Source organism: Anas platyrhynchos, chromosome 1 (genome assembly GCF_047663525.1).
Source record: "Anas platyrhynchos isolate ZD024472 breed Pekin duck chromosome 1, IASCAAS_PekinDuck_T2T, whole genome shotgun sequence".
Lineage (NCBI taxonomy): Eukaryota > Metazoa > Chordata > Aves > Anseriformes > Anatidae > Anas > Anas platyrhynchos.
The window spans coordinates 37,095,489-37,115,616 of record NC_092587.1 but is presented as its reverse complement, the minus strand read 5'-3'; the positions used below and the strand labels follow the sequence as shown (position 1 = coordinate 37,115,616).

Below are 20,128 nucleotides of genomic sequence, written 5' to 3'. Positions count from 1 at the left end.
AGGTACCTACCTCCCTTATCTCTACAGTGAGCAATCAGTGATGGTTTTATTTCTAAAACAGAAAGTCATTCAAGGGACAGAATATTCAAAAACTTATTACACATCTCAGTACAAGCCCATTTTTACAGCATTGGCTTAGCCTACGATGTTACCTCATAGGAGGTCTCTGCATGGGCAAGCTGGAGGGACACATCTGGTTTATGCCAGTCTCTCACCCGAATCCAATGTGATTCCTGCTACGCTTGGCTGGACTGGCTAAACTCCTGCAGCTACAAGACCTGGGCTCATCAGCTGCCCTAATGACTGGGGAGGCTAGATCCGTGTAACCACAGACGGTATTTCCTCCAAATCTTGTTGTTGTTGTTTGTTTTCTCCCTGTGAGATGAAATTTGGTCATATGTCCACTCACACTAGGAGACATAGATGACAGACTCTTTTATGTTCCTTTGCAAATCCACTGACAGTGAATGTTCTGCCATAAAACCTGATCCAGTTTTCTCCCTCCAAATAGTTAAACCTCATATGAAAGAACAAATCAGTCATTCTGTGTGTGTTTTCCACTAAATATCAGAAGTCCCAAGCAGCTTATTGAGTGAGTTCAGTCTCTCATAAATGCTTTGCTCACCTATTGAAGAGTCCAATAAGTAATAAAGCGCTGAACATACATCCTATTCAGCCAGAGCATCAATATTTAAGAATATCAATGTTTAATGCTGTCATTTTAATTTCTTTGTATGCTTTGATTTATGTCAGCATACAGGAATAAAATCAGAAACTAATTTAGCTAATGAATTCAGTTAAGCTTTTCTTTTAAAAAGGCAATGGAAATAAATTTGAGGAGGCTTGATGTTTTAAAACTGATCATTTTCAAAGGATAAAGAAGTTGCACTCCAAAGAGGTGTTTTGACCAAATCATAGTCAGCCGTCAGGGGTATTTAGGGACACACAATTTGATTTTTATTTTTTTTTTTAACCATAAGCTACAAAGATTTGACATGAATGAATGAGTTCATTAAATTCCCCACACTCTCTTTGCAAACACTGTTGTGGAGTTTCCAGTAAAGTGATAATAGTTAATACGTTCAGTGCTGATATGTTTCTCCGTAGGTGGCTTTCTTTTAGCGTAGTCTGCAGTTTACAACTTTACAGCTGATTTCCCTCTGGGATATCAGTTTTCAAGCTTCTTATCTCGGTTAGGAAACTGAAACACCTCAGATGAACAGGTCAACATTCATAAATTGAGTCTGGATCACTCTTAGTATAACTCAAGCCCATGCAAAAGCAGGATCTGGACACAGAAAGACTAGATACAGTCACATCCGACCTCATTATAAATACCAGGTAAAATTACTTCTGTCCCCAAAATTACTTCTGTCCCAAAGAACAGTGTCCTTTAACTACTATCAGAAGCCACATTTTTGAAGATTAATTCTAACTCTGCCCTTTGGACTAACAAATCTCTTCCTGGAAACAGGTAGCACCTACCTGGGAAGGGAAGGCAGCTATCAGCCAGCTGGTCTTTGAGCCTCCCCATTTTCATCTCCCTGCACACAAAACCCAGAACTTTTGGCATTTATGTGAGAGAAAGAAGGGGCAAGTCCTCACCAGTATAAGCTCTGGACATCTTTAAGGATAGAGAGACTGAGACCATGTTTTTATCTGAGCATTGATAAGCAACCCCTTGCCAGGGCAGCTTAGCACCCAGCTGAACTGAGCCATGAACAACTTTTACTCCCAAAAAACCTACCACTGTGGTGCATTTTCAAGGGGTGTTATAACTTCTACCATATCTCTTTATTTTTATACTTTGACTGTTTGTTGTTATACCCAGAACAATAGTTTTAGGCTGCTGCCATCTTCTTGATTAAATTTTCATATGCATTATGCTTTCACTATGCAGGAAAACTGTAATTTAAGCTCCAATACACAAAAGTAAATGAAATTAAAAGAAGGAAATAAATAAGATTTCAACTGCACTTCATGAATTATGAATAATGCATGTTCTCAGCCGTGCTCTTCAAGAAAGTCATCACAGAAGCTTTCCAAACAAATGTCTTTTGGGGAAAATGCACCTAAAAGCAGTAACCAACATTTCCATTAATACACATGCATTATGAAGAGAAGTCCTGTGCATAAATGCTTTTCTTGACTATCACTTTTCTCCTATGAAGACACAGGAATTATAATTTATATGACCCACACAAAGACAATATTTTAGCTTTTATTCAGACACATCTGAGGAGCACTCCATGCCTGGAAATGTTGTGTTATAGTCCATAACTAGTGGTGGCTCCAGCCTCAAGGGTCCAGGACTACTTCACAAGAAAATAATCAGAAATACGTTCCTACTTTTTTTTTTTTAATATTTTTTATTTTATTTTTATTTTAAAATAAAGTCAGATGAAGATAATGTAGAAATGAAGACAAAATATTGATGAGTCATAAAGCTACAGGGACATGGAAGTGTATTTTACTGGGTATGGTCCCAGAGCTGGAGTCAGTGCACTTGTTCTGCAAAGGACCTGCCATGTATGCGATCCTGAGCAAATCTTTCTTTGCCTGGTATGGTTTCCCTTCCAGTATTTCTCTGTCTTGTGTGGTTATACTGTAAGTCCTCTAGATCTGGGTCTCTCTCTTGTCATATGCTCATACACAGTGGAATATTTTTAAGTGTCAATAAGTGCCTATACTTCTGCTTGAGTTCAGCATTGGATCTCTGCCTGTGAAAGTTTTGTGTCAGGCTATAAATTTGGTGTTGAAATTAAGAGATTGGCTTTATGTTTAAGTTCTCCTCCCTACCTTTTTCTCTGTTTTTCAGCAGGGAAAAGATCCGTATTACTAGAGCTCCTCTACACTCCTTTTGTCGTTAGTATTGCCATAACTTCCCTATGTGATCACGGGGCTCCTTCCTGGTGTCAGCAGAGGGACGTGGACCCTGGTGGAGGAGTTTATGGGGACACTGTGAAAGAATTATGTTAGTGCTATATGCACTGCCCTTTTGTTGTCTCTGGTAGGGACTGAGTCGTAGGAGACAGATCCCAACAAAAATTTGCAGAATACCTTTTGCTAATACCTTCAAGGAGGGGGTCCGAGCCATATAGCCAGCATGTGCTGGTGGCCTTGTACTGGGTGTCGCAGGTTTCTCACTTCTTGCAGATTCAGGAGGAGCACCCAAGTCCAGGGCACGGCAGTACCCGGGAGCTTGTCACGCCCTTCTCAGCACGTTTCCTCTCTTCAACTCACTTTTTTTCTGGTGACTGTTTCTTCATTCACATCCACAGATACTTACAGGTCCCCTTCACACAAGCCCAACAGAAAGGGCTTTCATTACGCTTTTCTCAGCACTACCCCAGTTCATACAGCTGTTCAAAACTCTGAGGACCTCTAAAATGAAGTGACATGCACTTTTATTTGAAGAAACGCTTCTCATTATAACTCTTTTTCTGGAAGTGGAACATGTCCTGAGGTGGAATTTATACATATTCATGATGATATCTTTGTTTTTACATCCTCTGGGGAGTGAGGCTCTGCCTACAATGGAAAGAAGGAGAGAAAAGAGGAACTCTTTTGCATTGGAAACAAATGAAGGAAATACTATGATTTTTCCAGATCCTTTTCAAAAAAATATCGAATGAAATGTTACATGCAACAGAGAATGTGTTCGTATTTGCAAAACAGATTGTATATATTTTGTTTAGTTCCTTATAACAAATGTCAACAAATACATTCAGGGGTGTAAATTTTCTTTAAAATATATTTTTTTCCATTTAGAATTTTCTATTATTTCACACCAGAAATAATAAATATTATTCACAACTAAGAAGAGGTCACTTTTTGGACAGTTTTAGAATATGTGAAGTAATTTATTAGGGCTATTTAGAAACAAACTTATGTGATTTTTTTTAAATGATCTTGTTTTTGTGTGGAGATGTGTGCAAGCTTGAGAATTTTTCCCTATTTTAAGGTTTTATTCTTCTGCTGATTTTTTTTTTTTTTCTATTCAGCAGAACAGTAACTAGTAGGATGAGCAGAAGACAAAGTATATATATCCCAGTATGTGGGGCTCACAACAAAAGCAATGAAAAGTGCCTATGGTGGAAAAAGGATGAGAAGAAAATGGTCCATAGGTTGTCTCTCACACACACATACACACGTGCTGAAGACCTAAGCCAAGTCAGGAAGCTTTACAGAAAAAGTGGAGGTAATTTGATACTCTGTTAATTGAAGCAATTAAAGCAATGCAAAGCTGAAAAGCAGGTTTGATTTCTTTAATTATTTTACCTCAGCTTTTACTTTCAATGCACCCAGTTTTTGAGTTCCCCGGCAATCATAAACCCTGTAAAAGTATTCTCTATGTAAATCAAAGGTATTTGATTATGGAGACCAACCTACCAGTTTATTACCTGTGACCTCTGGACTCCCTCAGACTGTATCCGTGGTTTATCTGCCATTTATCTCCCCAGCTTGCACTCCTACGCTGCCCTGCCCATGGAGGCTGGAGTCTGCCCTGGGCCTGTTAGCCCCGGTTGCTCCAGGAAGGGAATTTCTTCCGAACACTTTGGCTTTGTTCGGGAAACTGCCACAGCAACCAACGCACATCTTTCCTGAAGGACAGGGGGAACAGTGCCAGCAACGCACACAGCCACCTTCCAACCACTTGTACTTGGAGAAAAAGAAGCCATTGCTGTCCCAATGTTGTGGCAAGGGACTTCCCAAGCAGCACTTAGTCACTGAGCCCTCTGGAAACCTTGCTCTCCCCTCTTTTTTTTTATTTCCCTGCAGTGGCCCTTAGAGCAGCTGCTGGGACACAGACTAAAGAAGCAGCTGGCCAGGGCCTAACCCTACTTTAGGTGCTGCCAGTCCCAAAACCACAGAGGCTCAGGTGCGTCAGTTTGTGTCACAGGAAAGAGACAAAGAGTAGCTTTATTTATTTTATTTTATTTTATTTTATTTTATTTTATTTTATTTTATTTTATTTTATTTTATTTTATTTTATTTTATTTTATTTTATTTTATTTTATTTTATTTTTATTTCATTTTATTTTATCATTATTTTTTTATTATTATTATTTTATTTATGTAAAAAATGGGAGTTCCCTCAGAACACAGAAATGATATTTCTGTCAGCCATCTGACTCTTGCCTTTCACTGGAGGCTTGGCTCTTTCAAAAGAGGGCATGACTGGGAGTACTGTATCACATGGAGTGATTATGAGGAACAAAAAGAAACAGAAATTCTTACAGATGGACTGTTTTTTTGTGGTAGTAACTTCAAAATAGGCTTTTTTTTTTTTTTTTTTTTTTTTTTTTCATCCAAATCCAGTCATGTGGAAAAGAGATACTCATGGCTAACAATAATAGGGAATTTATTTGTATCAGATTAATTTAGGAAATCACTAGTGACTTGAAAGTGACTCATCCTGATGCCCAGAAACCATTGTCAGGGCAGAATACCAGCATCTTCAAAAGCAGGGTGTTCAAAAATATACTCATCTTCACTGGGCAATCTCCCTCAGGACTTCATATCTGCAATTTTGAAGTGTAAAAAAAAAAGTTTCTTCCAAATGATAGAAGGAAATGACCTTCTGAAGGAGGGTGAAGGTGGGATTTCAGGGGAGAGGGAGAGTTACAATGAAAAGAGGAACAACACTATCCTGAAGCTAGAACCTCCTAAAAGCTAGAACAGGACTGTAAATAAGACCTGGTGTTGAGTGGCAGCAAAAGGATTCATAACTCTGTCAAATTAGCAATAATTAATGCATGGGATATCCATCTGCAGAGATCCTGGTTTAGCAAAGCTCTTTCTTGCTTCCTTAAGTTAAGGAAGATAGGAAGTTAAGTAAGATTTTCCTTAAGATAAAATTTATATAAAGGAAGTATATCTAAAGAAAATACAGAAATTATATGATTGAGATAACTGGGAATATACAAATGTTTTGGGGGCTTTCCAATAACACCATGGGTTGGCCTGAAGCAGGCTACTCTTTTGCTTAAAGTTAAGCACATGCTTACACTGATTGCCAAATGGAGGCCTAAATAGTATTGATTCAATACTGACTGGAGCCTAGAAACTGCAGTCTGTGTGGTAGACATTCCTGCATCTCTCTCCCATTTCCCTCCTTTTAACTACAGTACTGGCCTCAGTGATTCCTGTGGCTGAAGGCCTATCAGCTGGCCACAGTCAACAGCCTGATGCAGATCTTTATATCTCTGCAGGTTTTTATTCATTCCCAGGAAGAAGTGTGCACCTCTGTTGCTATTGATAAGTAATCACCAGGCTCACCAATAGATGGGAGGTAGTTAGCTTTAGAGCTGCTGAAAAGCATTATGGTAGATAAGATTACTGAGAACCATTATTTCCTTTTTAATAGCTTGGTCAGTGTTTTATTACAATGAAAAGGTTCAACACTCCACAACAATATGATATAATTAACTCTTCTTACCACTGTGTCACAGACTGTAAATGTTATGTGGCATCCATACATTTCTAGAGTAGATTTAGAGATTTGAGGTTGGTGAAATGCTGTTCCCATCTGTGATAGCATTAGCTTTAAGTCCTGGAAGATACATTCCAGATGTACTGTGCTAATAGGATTATTTTATAAAATTGTGGACAGATTTTAGGAGCAACACCCTGATTAAGCACTTTGCAATCCCCATGAAGCTTTTTATTATTATTTCTTTCCATCTGAATTAATGGTTCTTTGGTCTCATGTTAGTTTCACCCAGTTGTCATAGATCACAAGAGAGTCATCATTTACTGGCAAGTGATCATTTACTCATTTAGATTTACAGGCCTCTTAATGTATTCATGCTGATCCAGAGGAAATGCAGTGAATATTTTAGTTGAAATCTCGGTGATGATTACTTACAAGTTAGCATGACAAAACTGATCAGTGCAGTTTATAGAGATTCTCAAATTTCACACACACGTGTATATATACATACATAAAGTGGGTGTTTTATATATTTGTTATTTATGTGTATGGGCATATATGGACACAGCTATGATTCACATATTAATATTAAACACAGGGAATAAAGTTGAAGAATGTAAAGGCTGACATTTCTTATTTATGTTTCATTTGAAGTTGATGGGTGGATGAGCATGAATTTTCCTTTTAGTTTGTATTTATCCCCAAAGCATATTAAAAAGACAGCTTCCCTTCATTTCTACTTTGAATGTGTCTGGTGCCCTCAAGTGAAGCCACTGACTCATGCTCCTTCAAAAGCCTCCGGTGATCTTTAATTCAGGAAACTAGATGCAAGAGAAAATACTTGGCTTTGCTGTCTTGGAGCAAGTTGAAATAAAAATCCTCAGCCATAGGACTGTCTTCTCATTACACATTCCAAAGACTGACTTTTTTTTTTTTGGTTGGCCTGCAACATTTTGTAGCCAAGTATTTTTCCCTACATCTACTTCATGGAATTAGAGCAAAGCTGCTCTATCTTACAGACCACCTCAAAGGTGGCTGCAGCAAAGCACTTCTGCAGGCAAGTCAGACAGACCACATCTTTGAATTCGTACTTGATCTTTTTGATTTCTACCACTCATTTTACAGAGCTTTGCGAGAACTGGGAAACTGAAATATGCCTTTCAAATTCCAAGACTAAGAAAAAACAATTTACATGAGCTGAAAACACACATTGGTATTTTTAATACAATGACATTAATATATTAATTTCCATCTTTTTTTTTCTTTTTTTTTTTTTTCTTTTTTTTTGTACTAGTTGCAATGTGTTACACTGGTTCTTACAGTGATCTGTGGTTTTCAACTTGTTCTGTTCTCAGAAAGAAAAAGAAATATAAGGTACAACCAAAAGTTCAAACTTTTTGCCCATTATTTTCAAGGGGCCCTTGTCCGAGTGTTAAAGGGTTAGAAGAAACTAGGATTAGAAGAAACTTCCTCCTATAAATTCTACATTACCTCTTATTTACTGGTGGCAGCAGCATCTTTACCTCTCCTACTTAGGCCAGTAATACAGAAGTGGCAATTAAGAATTCCCCTCCTAAGAGTAAAATGGCATGAATATCCCATCTCGTATATTATCTCATGCAAGTTTGTTTTAAGAAAATATACATGTATTTTTAAAAACGTTTTATCACCTTTTTTCTTTTTTTTTTTTTTAAATTTAATTTATTTTTTTTTTTTCTGTGAGTTTCCTTTAAATGTATATCTTGAACTTCAGTACCTAGGCAGCCATGTATGCAGTTTGATGCTTTAGGGAGAGCTGCTAGAAAATGCAGTATTTTAACTCATTATTTTAATTCAATTAATAGAAACCAGACACCAGGCTTGAATCATCCCTCCTGCCTTTAATTGTGAAGACAAGTATATTAAACAGAGATGGGTTATTACAGATTCTCTATGCATAGATCAGAATGCCTAAAAATAGATTCAGCAGAGAATCATCACTTTAAAACCTTATTTCATCCAGGCTGTGTTCATTTATTGGATAACAACCCCCTTTGTAGAGTAGCTTGATGGAATAAGATATGCACATTCCATAATCCCTAAAAGAAGACCAATAAAAATGAACTGCTATTGGTTCTGTCAGTGAATTAACACAGCAGTATGCAGCCCCTGCCTCTAAAATTTATACCTTAAATAGTTAAGAGAGACACAAAATTACAGCGAGAGTAAATAGAATAATCAGCATGATCATGACAAAGTTGCTAATTCCATTTTTTTGATCATGTATTTACCATTTTTACTCAAATAATAACATGGTTTTCCTTCCTTTCTTTCCCCAGTCATGATTTAGCCCTAGAAATCCTAAGGCTTTCCATTAAAACATTGTGTGAATGGGAATTATGTTGCCTAACTTCGGGCATTGATAATCAAGATGTTGACAGTTGACCTAGTCATCCCAGCTCCCTTCATGCTCAGTGGAGAGAAATAGGCATGCTTTAGGGAGCAATTCATTAGCCCTATTTTAAGCATTTGCTTTAGGGTAGGTGAATCAAACAGGCATTACGGTGAAAGTTTTTATTCCAGAGAGAATCATGATGACTGGCTCAGATGGGGATGCCTACTCTGAATTTGGTTATTTCTCTCTGTAGGTCTCTGGTGCTGTGAAAAGCCTCAGTCCAGGGTAGGGGCCCTGATGCAGGATGGTCATTCCCATGTTCTGGGTGGCTCATCAGAGAGACACAGCCCAGTTGCTTGTGTTGGGTGACCATTCTCTGCTAGCTGATGATTTGGGCTGTGAGAGTGTTAGCTGGAACAAGAGACAGGGAAAGCAGTGAGGGGAACAGTGGAGGAGAAACAGGTTGCTAGAGTCTACCCCTACGAAAATGTCTTACGTCTTCCCCTAGAAAACCAGACTTGTCATGGTTGCCTCCCTAGGCACAAGTGCTTTGAGTGTTGGGGAAGAGATTACAAGATAAATAATGGAACAACTGGAACCATCCACAAAGCAGCTGCAGTGACAACAGAAAAAAAAGGCTGCTTGGGGAAATACTAAGGAAAATTTTGTACTGTGCTGCCAAATCTAGGAGAATGTTTCTGTGAGACTGAAGCCATGATAACTCACCCCAATCACATAATCACATCCTTCCCTTCACTTACTCTTATTACACAGCAGTATGGATTTGATTATTCTGTCAGCAAATACCCTATATCCTTGAAATGGATGAGTATGACATGTTTGGAAATATGGAAAACGCCAATAGGTTAAACATAATTCATATAAAGCTAATAAAAAGAGCAAAAAAAAATTTACATATTAAACACAGAATTCTCATCTGCCAGAAGACAGCAGGGAAATTGATCTCTCACAAGTACAGGCTGAGAAAGTAGGCTGAAGAGGGAATTGAGCTCAAAGACAGGACGTGGCATGACTTTCATCACATACAGCCTGAATTTAAAAGCTATCAATTTGGTAGGGAGAAATCCATTAGCCACAGCGCATCAGCCCTTGCCTGGTACAAGGGGATTCCCTAGCTGCTCTGAAGAAATTCACATTGACCAGGACAAAGAGCTGCTTATCCACTGGTACCCATAAGAAATCCCATATAACCTCAACAAGAAAGGCACACGCTACGGTCATTTAAAAAATGACTAGATAAATTATAAGGTGAGAAGTTAAAGAGCAGTTCAGAAATACTAGTTTATCTCATTCCTGAACTTAATGGTTATTGTATCCTTTACAAGAAATGCTCTCAAAAGAGTTGTCAAGTGTTTTGTGTATGAACTCAGACACACGGTTCTGGCAGCTGAACATTGCATTTGTGTATGTGTCTGTGTACACACACTGGAAAAAGGATGAGCTGACATTAATGACTTTGCTTCTGGAATGAAGGTTCCCGAGGAGGCTAATTACAGTGTACCATTGCTAGCAAGCAGGTACAACACATGGAAGCACACGCAGATATGTTATTAATATACCAACATAAAATGCTACATGCGGCACACACCTCTTCAGATTTTTTAGGCTTGATTGCAAAGAGATGATGTCTATCAGCAGGATATTAATTATGCCATCATTTCCGAAAAAAAAGGAGGAGTCCTTCACTCACAAAAGGCAAAATGATGGAAGTTGGCCATGGTATCTGCCCTCCACCAATTCCCCTAATGCCAACAATCCACAGCCATTTATATTTTGAAATCTTAACTGCTTCACCAGTTCCTGTCCTTGAAAAGCCATTACTGTAGCATTAAAGCATGTGCTTTTACTAGTATATGAAGCTTGTCTGAGTTTTTAGCTGAAGTTTTCCATATGGGTTCAGTGTGTCAGACAACACAGCCACTTGTTTTGTAAGCTCTAATAATAGTCTGGCTCTTTCTGAGAGAGGGGTGGATAAAAACAGGGACCCTTGCTTATTGCAGAGGGTGAAAATGATCATGATGATTTCTTCAAAGTCATGCCTTGTAGGAGACTGTGAAATTTAGCAAGGTGACACTTTCTCCCTAATTTTAAGAATATCCATGTAACCTTAGGGCTTATTTTTTCTACAGAAATATGATTTCAGCCCATCTTTGGAATCAGAGCATATAAACAAAAGAAAGCCAGTCAAAGCAAAACTCTGGAAGAAAAAAAGAAAAATCTACCTTTGTTTTTCTTTGCCTAAGCATATACTGCATCAACCAGTGCTCTCAAGATTGAGGCAATCAGTACACAGAGAAGCAAAGAAGATGCTGAGAAGTGGTAAAGCCTACAACAAATCCAATATCCTTAGCATTAATACACAGATCCTCTGGTATAAACAATTCAAAAGGTAAAAAGTAGAGCTTTTACTTTATACTGACTAATATAACCAGTCATTTTTTATCTATCTCAGAGACGTAGGAGCCCAGAGAGCTGGCCTTTTTGTATGAATGCCAGCCATTTGTGGTCACGACCTATGATGCATGCAATATGCATTCTAATTTCAAGCAAACTTTTGAGGCACATCTAGCATTGCCCCAGGTCCAGTCATCCTAACACAGAGACATTTGAAAACAGTTTTAAAAGACAGCATGATGACTCTTTTCCTGTGACTGCTTCCCTTGATCAGAGAACAAGGAAGGGGGGAAGGCAGTCTAGAAGGCTGACTTTTTTACTATCACATGCAGGAGTAGGCTGCATGTAGGCATTATTCCACAAGTAATGGAAATGAATTTTAGAAGATGCACAGACATTGGCACATACAGATAGGAGTTAGAAAATGAGATGTATTTCTGCTGTTGCCTGCAGAATGCATAAATAAGTACATGTATTGGCAAAGGTCAAAGGCAACTACTTCAGATCCACTTGCTTTGTGATGGCATATAGTTTACAGGAAGGGATTAAATTAAAGACCTCCACGTTTATTAAGGACTCCTCATGCTGAAGAGTGTCACACTCAGGTTTCCTCCTGCTTCTCTCTGTGGCCTGTAATTTAGACCTATAATACAAGATAGGCCAGGGTACTGCAGTAGGTGCCATAATGAGAGTAGCTGTTGCTTCAGGCACTGATGACATAGATCACTGGGGGCCAGCATGTGCCTTATTTAGTCAAATTAGGTCTGCTTCATGCTGCATAAAATCCCATTGAGACAGTTTATTCAATATAAGTTAGGTTAGTGACTTGGCTAAACGTGCACAGGGAGATAACAGGGGAAAAGGACAAAGTCCATCAAACCTGGAGGTTATATCTAGGACTGCTTAGAAAAGGATATATAGGCATATATAGGCTTAGAAAATGGTATATAAGTATCCTTATATCTAGGATGCTTAGAAAAGAGTTTAACAAGCTGCTTGACCAGGGTTATCCTTTTCTAAAATATCCTCCAGCCTAAGCAGGCAGACATTTCTTGAGCCTATATGAGGTGTAAAACTGGATAACCATTCTGCAACACTGTGCTGCACTTCAGGGATCAGGGTTCCAACAGGATTTTATACCACTTCCAAACTAAGCCACTGAAGAAGATTCGCTAAGAGTAATTAAAAAGGCATTTTCAAACAGTTCCCAAATCTGTGGGCCCCAGGTCCCAGTTTCTGAAAAGTTTTGAGGGTGGGAATGGGGAAGAAGCATGGCTGAACCCAAGAAACGTGTTACCTCCCAGAGTTTAGGGAAAGAGTCTGTGCAAACGTTGACATAGCCTAAAAATGAATGAAGACTGCCTTCTTGTTACCTGGAGCTTCTGTCTGAGTGGAGTGTGAGGCTGCTTAGCATCAAGGGGGCAGATGGCCCAGCTGCTGGAGATGACTTGATTTTCGCCCACTTCCAAGTCTAAGCACTGCAAGCCAGCCCCTCTGTCACTGTGGCTGTCAGAAGAAAGTCCACAGTGCCTTCCGCCAGCTCTCAGCTTTCCCTGGGAACGGGGAGGTTGTCCTAAGGGCAGCAGGCCCTGTGGTGTCCATGTCACTCAGCGTGTCTGTGTGGGATCTAGCTACTCAGTGACATCGGCTGGGCTTCGAATCCAGCAGAGCTAGTGGTGAGAAGGCAGGAAGATGAATGGTAGCACTTGACATGTCCCTTGGAAGGAAGAAAGCAGCTTGGAACCAGAGCTCCTAGCTAACCCCGTATCTTTTTATGCACTGTCTGACCAAATAAGTATTCTTGATGCTGCATTTGGCACGTCAATCAGGGCTGCACTCAGCGAGGGTCAGCCAAGGCGGGTTCTGTTTCTGGAAATGGGGAAACAAGGCTCTGCCTCTCCGAAGATTTCTCTACAGCTGTCACTCACAGCAGAGGGAAGGAGCCACGCTGCACCAGGCAATACACATTTGTTGAATAGTTTCTGTACAGTCAACAGCTGGTGGCTTCTGTTTACAGTCCAGAGACTGCCAGAGCTGATCTATTTTCGGTCTGTATTTGCCCCCAGTTATGGTTTGGGGGGCCGTGCTTGGAGCTCGTTTATTCATGCTTGCAAAGTTCAACTGAATTATGTCTTCTAAATTTCACCCCAGTGAGTAAACCAGAAACTAAATGTTAGACTGAACTTTCCCCTTCATTTCCACCCGGGTCTGCAGGTGGAGGCTACTCCCTTCCTATGCTTGCACACAGGCTTTAGCTGAGCAGACTTGGAGAAGAAACAGGAAGAAGTAGCACTGAATCACACCTGACATTACAAAATAAAGGGGTTTTCTATTAAGGTCACTCTGCCCATGGAAGAAGTTTGGAAGCTCTTCCCCTACCCTCTCACAGTCACAAAGCTATGTGACCTTTTCAGGAACAAGAAAGTTTCTAATTTGGGGTGCTTGGAGGCATACTTCAAACAGAAGAGGCATGCCCCACTGCTGAGCCACATGCTGGAAATGCTCAATCCTGCAAAAACAGGAACAAATCAGGCATGTCTGAAGAAGACAAATCATCTTCCTGAGGTAACTTGGAGGCATTTCTAGTTGAAACCCTTCAGCTCTGTATCCCAAACTCTTGCATTTCTCATCAGCCCATGCACACACAGAAATGAAGCCCAGGCCCACAGTTTGCATGGCACTGCACAGCAAGCAACTGCAGCTTGCTTTGGCTGAATGGGGGCCTGAAAATCTCCAAAGGAAACATGAGAGAAGTCTCAGGCAGCACATGCAGTTGTTCCAGTGTAAACTGGGATGATTCATTTCCACACAGGGCTGTTTATAGCAGAATAGGTTTGATTTGATTTGACGAGGCTCTTTCCAATGCAAGTGGCTTCATCCTGCTAAACTTAGCAGAATGAGGCTGGCAAAGCGTTTCCCTTGAACTGCAGTTTTCTGAGAACATCTGGGCCTTTATTTTGGTCATGCTTCCTTGCTGAACAAGAAGTTTTGTTTTGCAACCAGAAACATAGTAAATATAGGAGCGCTAGCCAGGGAGATGCCCACTGAGGAGTGGTCAAACCTCAGCCCCATCTGGTGGAGGAGTGGAGGAGCCAGGTTTTGGCTCTAGCCAGCCAGCTGGGAATTTTCTGACATCCCATGTGCAAGGAGCATCCAGGGCGCTGGAGCTGCAGGGAACACAGACCATAGCCACTCCGGGACCGGGTTGGTAGACCAGTAATGGAACTGTCTATGAGTCTCAAGCCCTTTCTGTCCCTTCCTAAGCAGGACTCAGCCACAGGGGGATGCTGGGTTTTGTCCCCGGGGACTGACATGCATGATGTGGTATAACGAACATGTAAGGTGTTTTTCGAAAGGCAGTTTTAGTAGTGTGGGAGCCTCTTCACTGAGGGCAAGAACACTTCTTCTTTTTCTGCTTGGTCAACACAATGTCACCTATAGCTTGCATAGGGTGTAAGACTATGGGATGTGTTTCACATCTGCTTTCTGTTTCTGAACCAAGCTACTTTCTCTCTGACCCACCTCTCTCAGAACGGATGTGGCTATGACAGCACAGGCATGGTGACCCATCTCCTACCTCCAAAGATGACAAGAACTAGAGAGAGAGGCACATGACAACAGAGGGTCCTGAGAAGACAGCAAAACAGCAGGTATCTGCTTGCTCTACTAGCCTTTTCCTATCTCCCTTTTGCTCAGATGGCACTGAATCTGCTTGTTTGTTACCTCACAGTTTCCCTGGCTGTCGGCACTAAACGACATAAAACACCAGTTCAGGTCCTGCTCTGCCAGGACTTCTGGAGAAACACACAACAGATGGGACTTTCAGAAATGCAAGTGGACTGGGCTACTGAGGCTTCTAATCCACTCCTACATGATGAGATGATGAGATGAAGAAAACAGCATTTGATCTTACTACAAAGGCAGTGAGACACCTCTGTCTTCGTCATCCCAGCAGGCTATCAAGGCCAGGTTTGCTGCTGGGTCCAGGCAGCCCCCTGCCAGGAACACAGACAGGCAGAGAGGCTGCAAAAGTGAGCAGCCCCAGCCCCAGCCCAGATCCAGCCAGGGAGGAGGTGTTTGTGGAGCTGGAAATGGGATTGCCATTTTTTGGTAGCTGCTCTTCTTATAAAACTCTAATAATATCAAGAGCATTTCAGTGCATCATCTGATAAACCTGCCTGCATCCCACCTGGCACTTCAAAGCAGCATTTCTGAGTACTTTGTCCTGCTTCTGGCTGCAGGTCTTCCTGCAGGGATCGGTCCCACCGCAGAGCAGCGGGCAGAGCAGCACCACTCATGGCCGTGTCCTCCCAGCACGGCAGCGGTGCGGACGGGCAGCCAGCCACCTCCTCATCTGTTGCTAAGGGAACCCAGGGAGATGAGCTATAATTATACCAATAAACTGCGAGAGACAGCCAGGGAGAGAGGGATGGGGAATGGGCATTCGTGACAGATCCTTTTTTTTTATTTATTTTTTATTTTTACTCCATTTATTGCTTTATAAATCACCGACAGAAGGCATCCGAAACATTTCACGTGCCGGCAGATGACTGAAATGTAAGCGGTGCCTTTTGTGCAAACTGTCAGCAGCTTCCTGAAGACACTGGGATGAGAAAAATTGGTAAACTGTACAATTTATCCCAGTCACCAGCACCTCCCCAGCAAGAAACACACAGAATCGGAGCATTTAATGAAAAAGGCAGGGAAGGAAGAGGCAGCTGGTGGAATATGACATTATCTAGGGCTAGGTTGCACCTTGGTCTGCAGAGTGGCTTGAGGAATGAGAACTCCCTACTCCAAACACCAGCTCCTGGTGCTTTGCCAAGGGAATCCCACTATGTCAGGTGTGTCTTTCCTAGGGAGGAAAGCTCTCGGGACAGCAGAGCAGCCTGGAAATGCTGTCGTGCTGCCTTCCCATCTGTGAGAGCCCGATGGTCAGTGCAGGCCACCCACCCTCCCCTGGCTGTGGGAGCCTTTACAACCAGATGCTTATCCTTTGTCCTAAAACACATCCTTTCAGGAAGAATATGGTCTGTCACTGTAACACCCACCCTTCTGCATCACCCAATACAAGTTACAGGAAGACTGAATCTGGGGACAAACTGAGTCACTCTCATGATAGTAGGTGCCTGGATTAGTAGCATGGTAGCAAAGAATGAGCTAATGGGAAGGGGAAAATGAGGGAGAGAGAGGTTAGAAGGTAATTACAGGTATTTAACAATTAGCAGGTTCAATAGGACCATATTACTCAGAAGGCATTACACCTTGCAAAAGTGGTGGTGTGATTTGCACCTCAAGAGAAGCAGAGAAGCATTCCCAACATTTGAAAGCCATGCACAGAAACCTGCTGTATGTATGTCTGCAAGGGAGCCAACCTCCACGGCGACTACTGCTCATACTTGGGGTGGGTAAGAGCCAGGTAGTGCCCTGACTGTGTCCAGTGCCAGCCTTGAACAGCCAGTCTTCTGTGTGCAGCAAAGGGCAATGCACATGGGGGTCCATCAGACTCGTAGGCTGTCATACACATTTTTGATAAATAATTTTTCTTCTACTTTGTTAAGATGAATATATTTTATCATTGCCATTCTGATACTGCTGGGGAGAGGGGGTAAATCTCCCCCAGATGTTAATGTGAAGCATCTGTTGAGTCAGATCAAATGAGGGATCAGCAGATACAGGCCTGCTGATTTCACCAGAACTGTGGACGGCCTTCCAATATTGCAGTACAGCTATGTTCTCAGTACACGCGTAGATGTTTGTCATCACAACAGGAAACAAAAAAGGGCAAATTCAGCCTTGCTCACACTCTGCCAAACCAGGCAGCAGCACAGCAAGAAATCTGGCTCTGCCTGGCTACACTCCGCTGGGAGACAGTGTGCTTGCTACCATCCATTTCTCTTATTGTCAAGCACATGTATTCGTGCGCACACATTACTTAATTACTGACCTTAATGAAACATGTCAGTACAATGCAGTTCTCTCAAATTCCTTTTAACTTACCCACGCTAAATGCTCGGGGTGAAGCTATTCTAAACAGTTCGCATAATTTTGTATGTGCTGTTCCCAAGAAACACTATGCATTTTAAACAACATGAACTGGACTTGAGCTAATGAAGTTAAACGAGGCTGGCAAATGATAGTGAACTAGACATGATTTAGCAAATATGTCCTGAAAGAACAATATTTATGAAGGCAGAAATCTAGCTCCATGCACTCTGGGGAAGCTTTCTACAAACAGATGACTCCGGCTCCCAGGATTTCAGCTATCAGTCATGCCTCTCAAAAAAGACCTTTCCCCCTGAATCATCTCTCTACGTAGGGGAACATATAGGGAATTAAGGACTGCTGGTGAAACCTAATGCAACTTCCAGGGGAAATAACAGATTTCTTTAGCCTCATTTGTCATCTCTGAGACTGAGCAGTTCACATCCACTCAACCCCATGTGAAATCACCTCTTTTTCCTGGCCAGCTCTGCTTCTCTCTCCCTGTGTCTCTGACCAACACATTTTTTACAACACATTTTTTACAACACATATTTTACAGCTGGCTAGTTTCTGGAAGCACTTAGTTCTGTGAGGGAACCTGGATCCCACCTGAGTATTTGCCAGTTTGACATTTCCATACCAGTTTGACTATTGCACCTGGGGCTGCTCAGAGCAAGACAAGCAGCTGGTGGCTGAAGCACATTAAATTTCAACCTAGAACCAGACCAGGTCCCCAGCTGAGGCAGTATTTTTTCTGGCTTTTAGAGAAAACCTTTATATTTATCATCCTTCTACATGGAAGAGCCATAGAAGAATTTGTTTAAATGTAGAAGTGGAAATAACTGAGGCACATGCTGCCTCACTGGAGGGCTGCAGACTCCAGATTTAAAGAGTGTTCCTAGTTCCCTGGAACAGTTGGGAGGGGACTGTAAGCAAGGACAACTGTCAGGGCATGAAAGTACGGGCCAATGTTTGGAGTAATGTTTTGAGAAGAATGATATTGGTCCAGGCATGAGGACAACTGATGTAGAGAGAGGCTACAATGAGAAGATCCCTTCCTGCCACCCTGGGCAACAACAGTTGTCCAGGAATAGAAAACACTATGTAGGAAAGCACATACAAGTGTCTTCAGTGTTTTGTCTAGACCTGTAGGCTTCTTGTGTCCATCAGAGAAAAGAACAGACAGGTTCATTTGCTTCACTCTTCATACTCTTTGTGACTGATTGTTTGAAGCATCATTCATCAGCAAAACGAGGGCTTATAAATCTAGAGTGTCCTCTTAGTTGGTGGTGGGAGGTGTGTGAAAGGGTGTTATTGCATCTTCTTCCTCAGATCAATTATGGATGTAGAGGGGAAAAAAGGCATATTTTCCAGTGTGATGCTACTTTGGAAGGTCACTGGAAAAAATACAGACCTTCACTTGATTTCTTTCTAAGATAAGTGGCCAACAATACCTCAAAGACCCACATCTTCTCAGCAAGTATTTCTATTATCCCTCCTCCCAGTTACAAATACATTTCAATGTGCTAAACAAAGACCATCTTTAGGCACCCTGGTCAATTTTGAGCAAAGCAATGTTAACGTTGACTGAGTAGAGTTGTGGAGGAGAACGGATCAGCAATGTACTGTTCTCTCAGAGCTGAGAAAGTTCTTAAATCCCTGCCTGAACTGGAAACAAGCATTGTCCAGGATGGTCCTTTCCAACATTTTTTTTTTTTTTTTAGTGGTAATTGCAAGACAAGAGAAGAATTTTCAGATTTTATCTCCTTGATACAGCAATGGAAGTGGTGATTGCATTTGTTCACTTATCTGTGGGGATAATAGCAATGAAAGTGACACAGGAGCACAGACAGATAGAGACAAAGATCAAACAGAGGAGCAGCTGGATACCTTACACAAGCAAACACAAGCAAACACTTCTGACCAGGGTAGCTGCTGATTGTCTGAGTCAACACTCCAAGGAAAAGGAGAGCTGAATGGTGACAAAGGAAGGAAACACCTCTAACCTTTCCAAAACATCCCTCCTTAACCTCTCCTTCGTATCTCACTGATCAAGGCCTCTGAGCCAGTAAATCACCATGCACCAGACTAAGCGTTTTCCTGCCCAGGAAATGTTGATGCTTCTGTTCAGCCTGGTAGATCAAAACAGTTTAGGTTGTTTTTTTTGAAACTCAACTTAGCATGCTTGGCTGCTAGAAAGTGTTCGTCATTCAATCTATTTGCATTTCCAGGTACAGGCAGCCAACAGATAGAGGATAACTCTAAATCCGTGTATCACTGCTCTGTGCACAGCTGTGTTTATGCTCTGTGCAGCATTGCATCCCAGCAGAGAGGCCTTGTGCATCAGAGCAGTGCCCACCTGCCTCCCCAAATCTGCTGGCACCACGTGGCAAGCCCCCAATGCAGTGAGGTGGTGGCCCTGCTGCACAGCATGCAAGTTTGTTCCAGACATCCACAGATGGAGAATGAAGCAGTGTCCCTTTGCTGCAGCCCCCATTTTGAGGCAGGCAGCCTGGCCCCAGCCCTGTCACTGTCCCATCTCAGACTGTACTGCATGTTGTGCCAGTAGCGGCAAGAAAAATGTCAAGGCAAACCCTGGCTATACATTGATGTTTACAGGTTGTACTGGTGACTGTTTACGTATATGTTCAGTGCACATCCCATTATTCAGAGGTCTGCAAGCATCTAGCAAAAAATAATAATAATTTTTGCAACAAAGCATAATTTCCATTGCTGTTTTCCTCAGCAGTACCTTAGGGAGACAGAAAGTGGATGACTATTCAAATAAAGAAAATGAAGCAACACTGTTCATATTCTTTCTAAAACTGCCTGGAGACTGATTCATGCCAAGTCAAAGGCTGGCAGTTGAGAGTACTCCTTCTGAAGCTCTGATGTCTCCTCATTGTTTTGCTAAATTT

The 20,128-nt window shown here is 41.5% G+C and overlaps 1 long non-coding RNA gene across 1 annotated transcript in view; it reads left to right on the top strand.

Moving 5' to 3' along the window:
• LOC140001876 (uncharacterized) overlaps window positions 1-20,128 on the top strand; it is a 25,369-nt gene extending 5,241 nt beyond the window's left edge. The window contains exons 2-3 of the long non-coding RNA XR_011807543.1: window positions 4,008-14,875; window positions 14,956-20,128. This is a non-coding gene — a long non-coding RNA (uncharacterized lncRNA). The remainder of the gene's footprint in view (window positions 1-4,007; window positions 14,876-14,955) is intronic.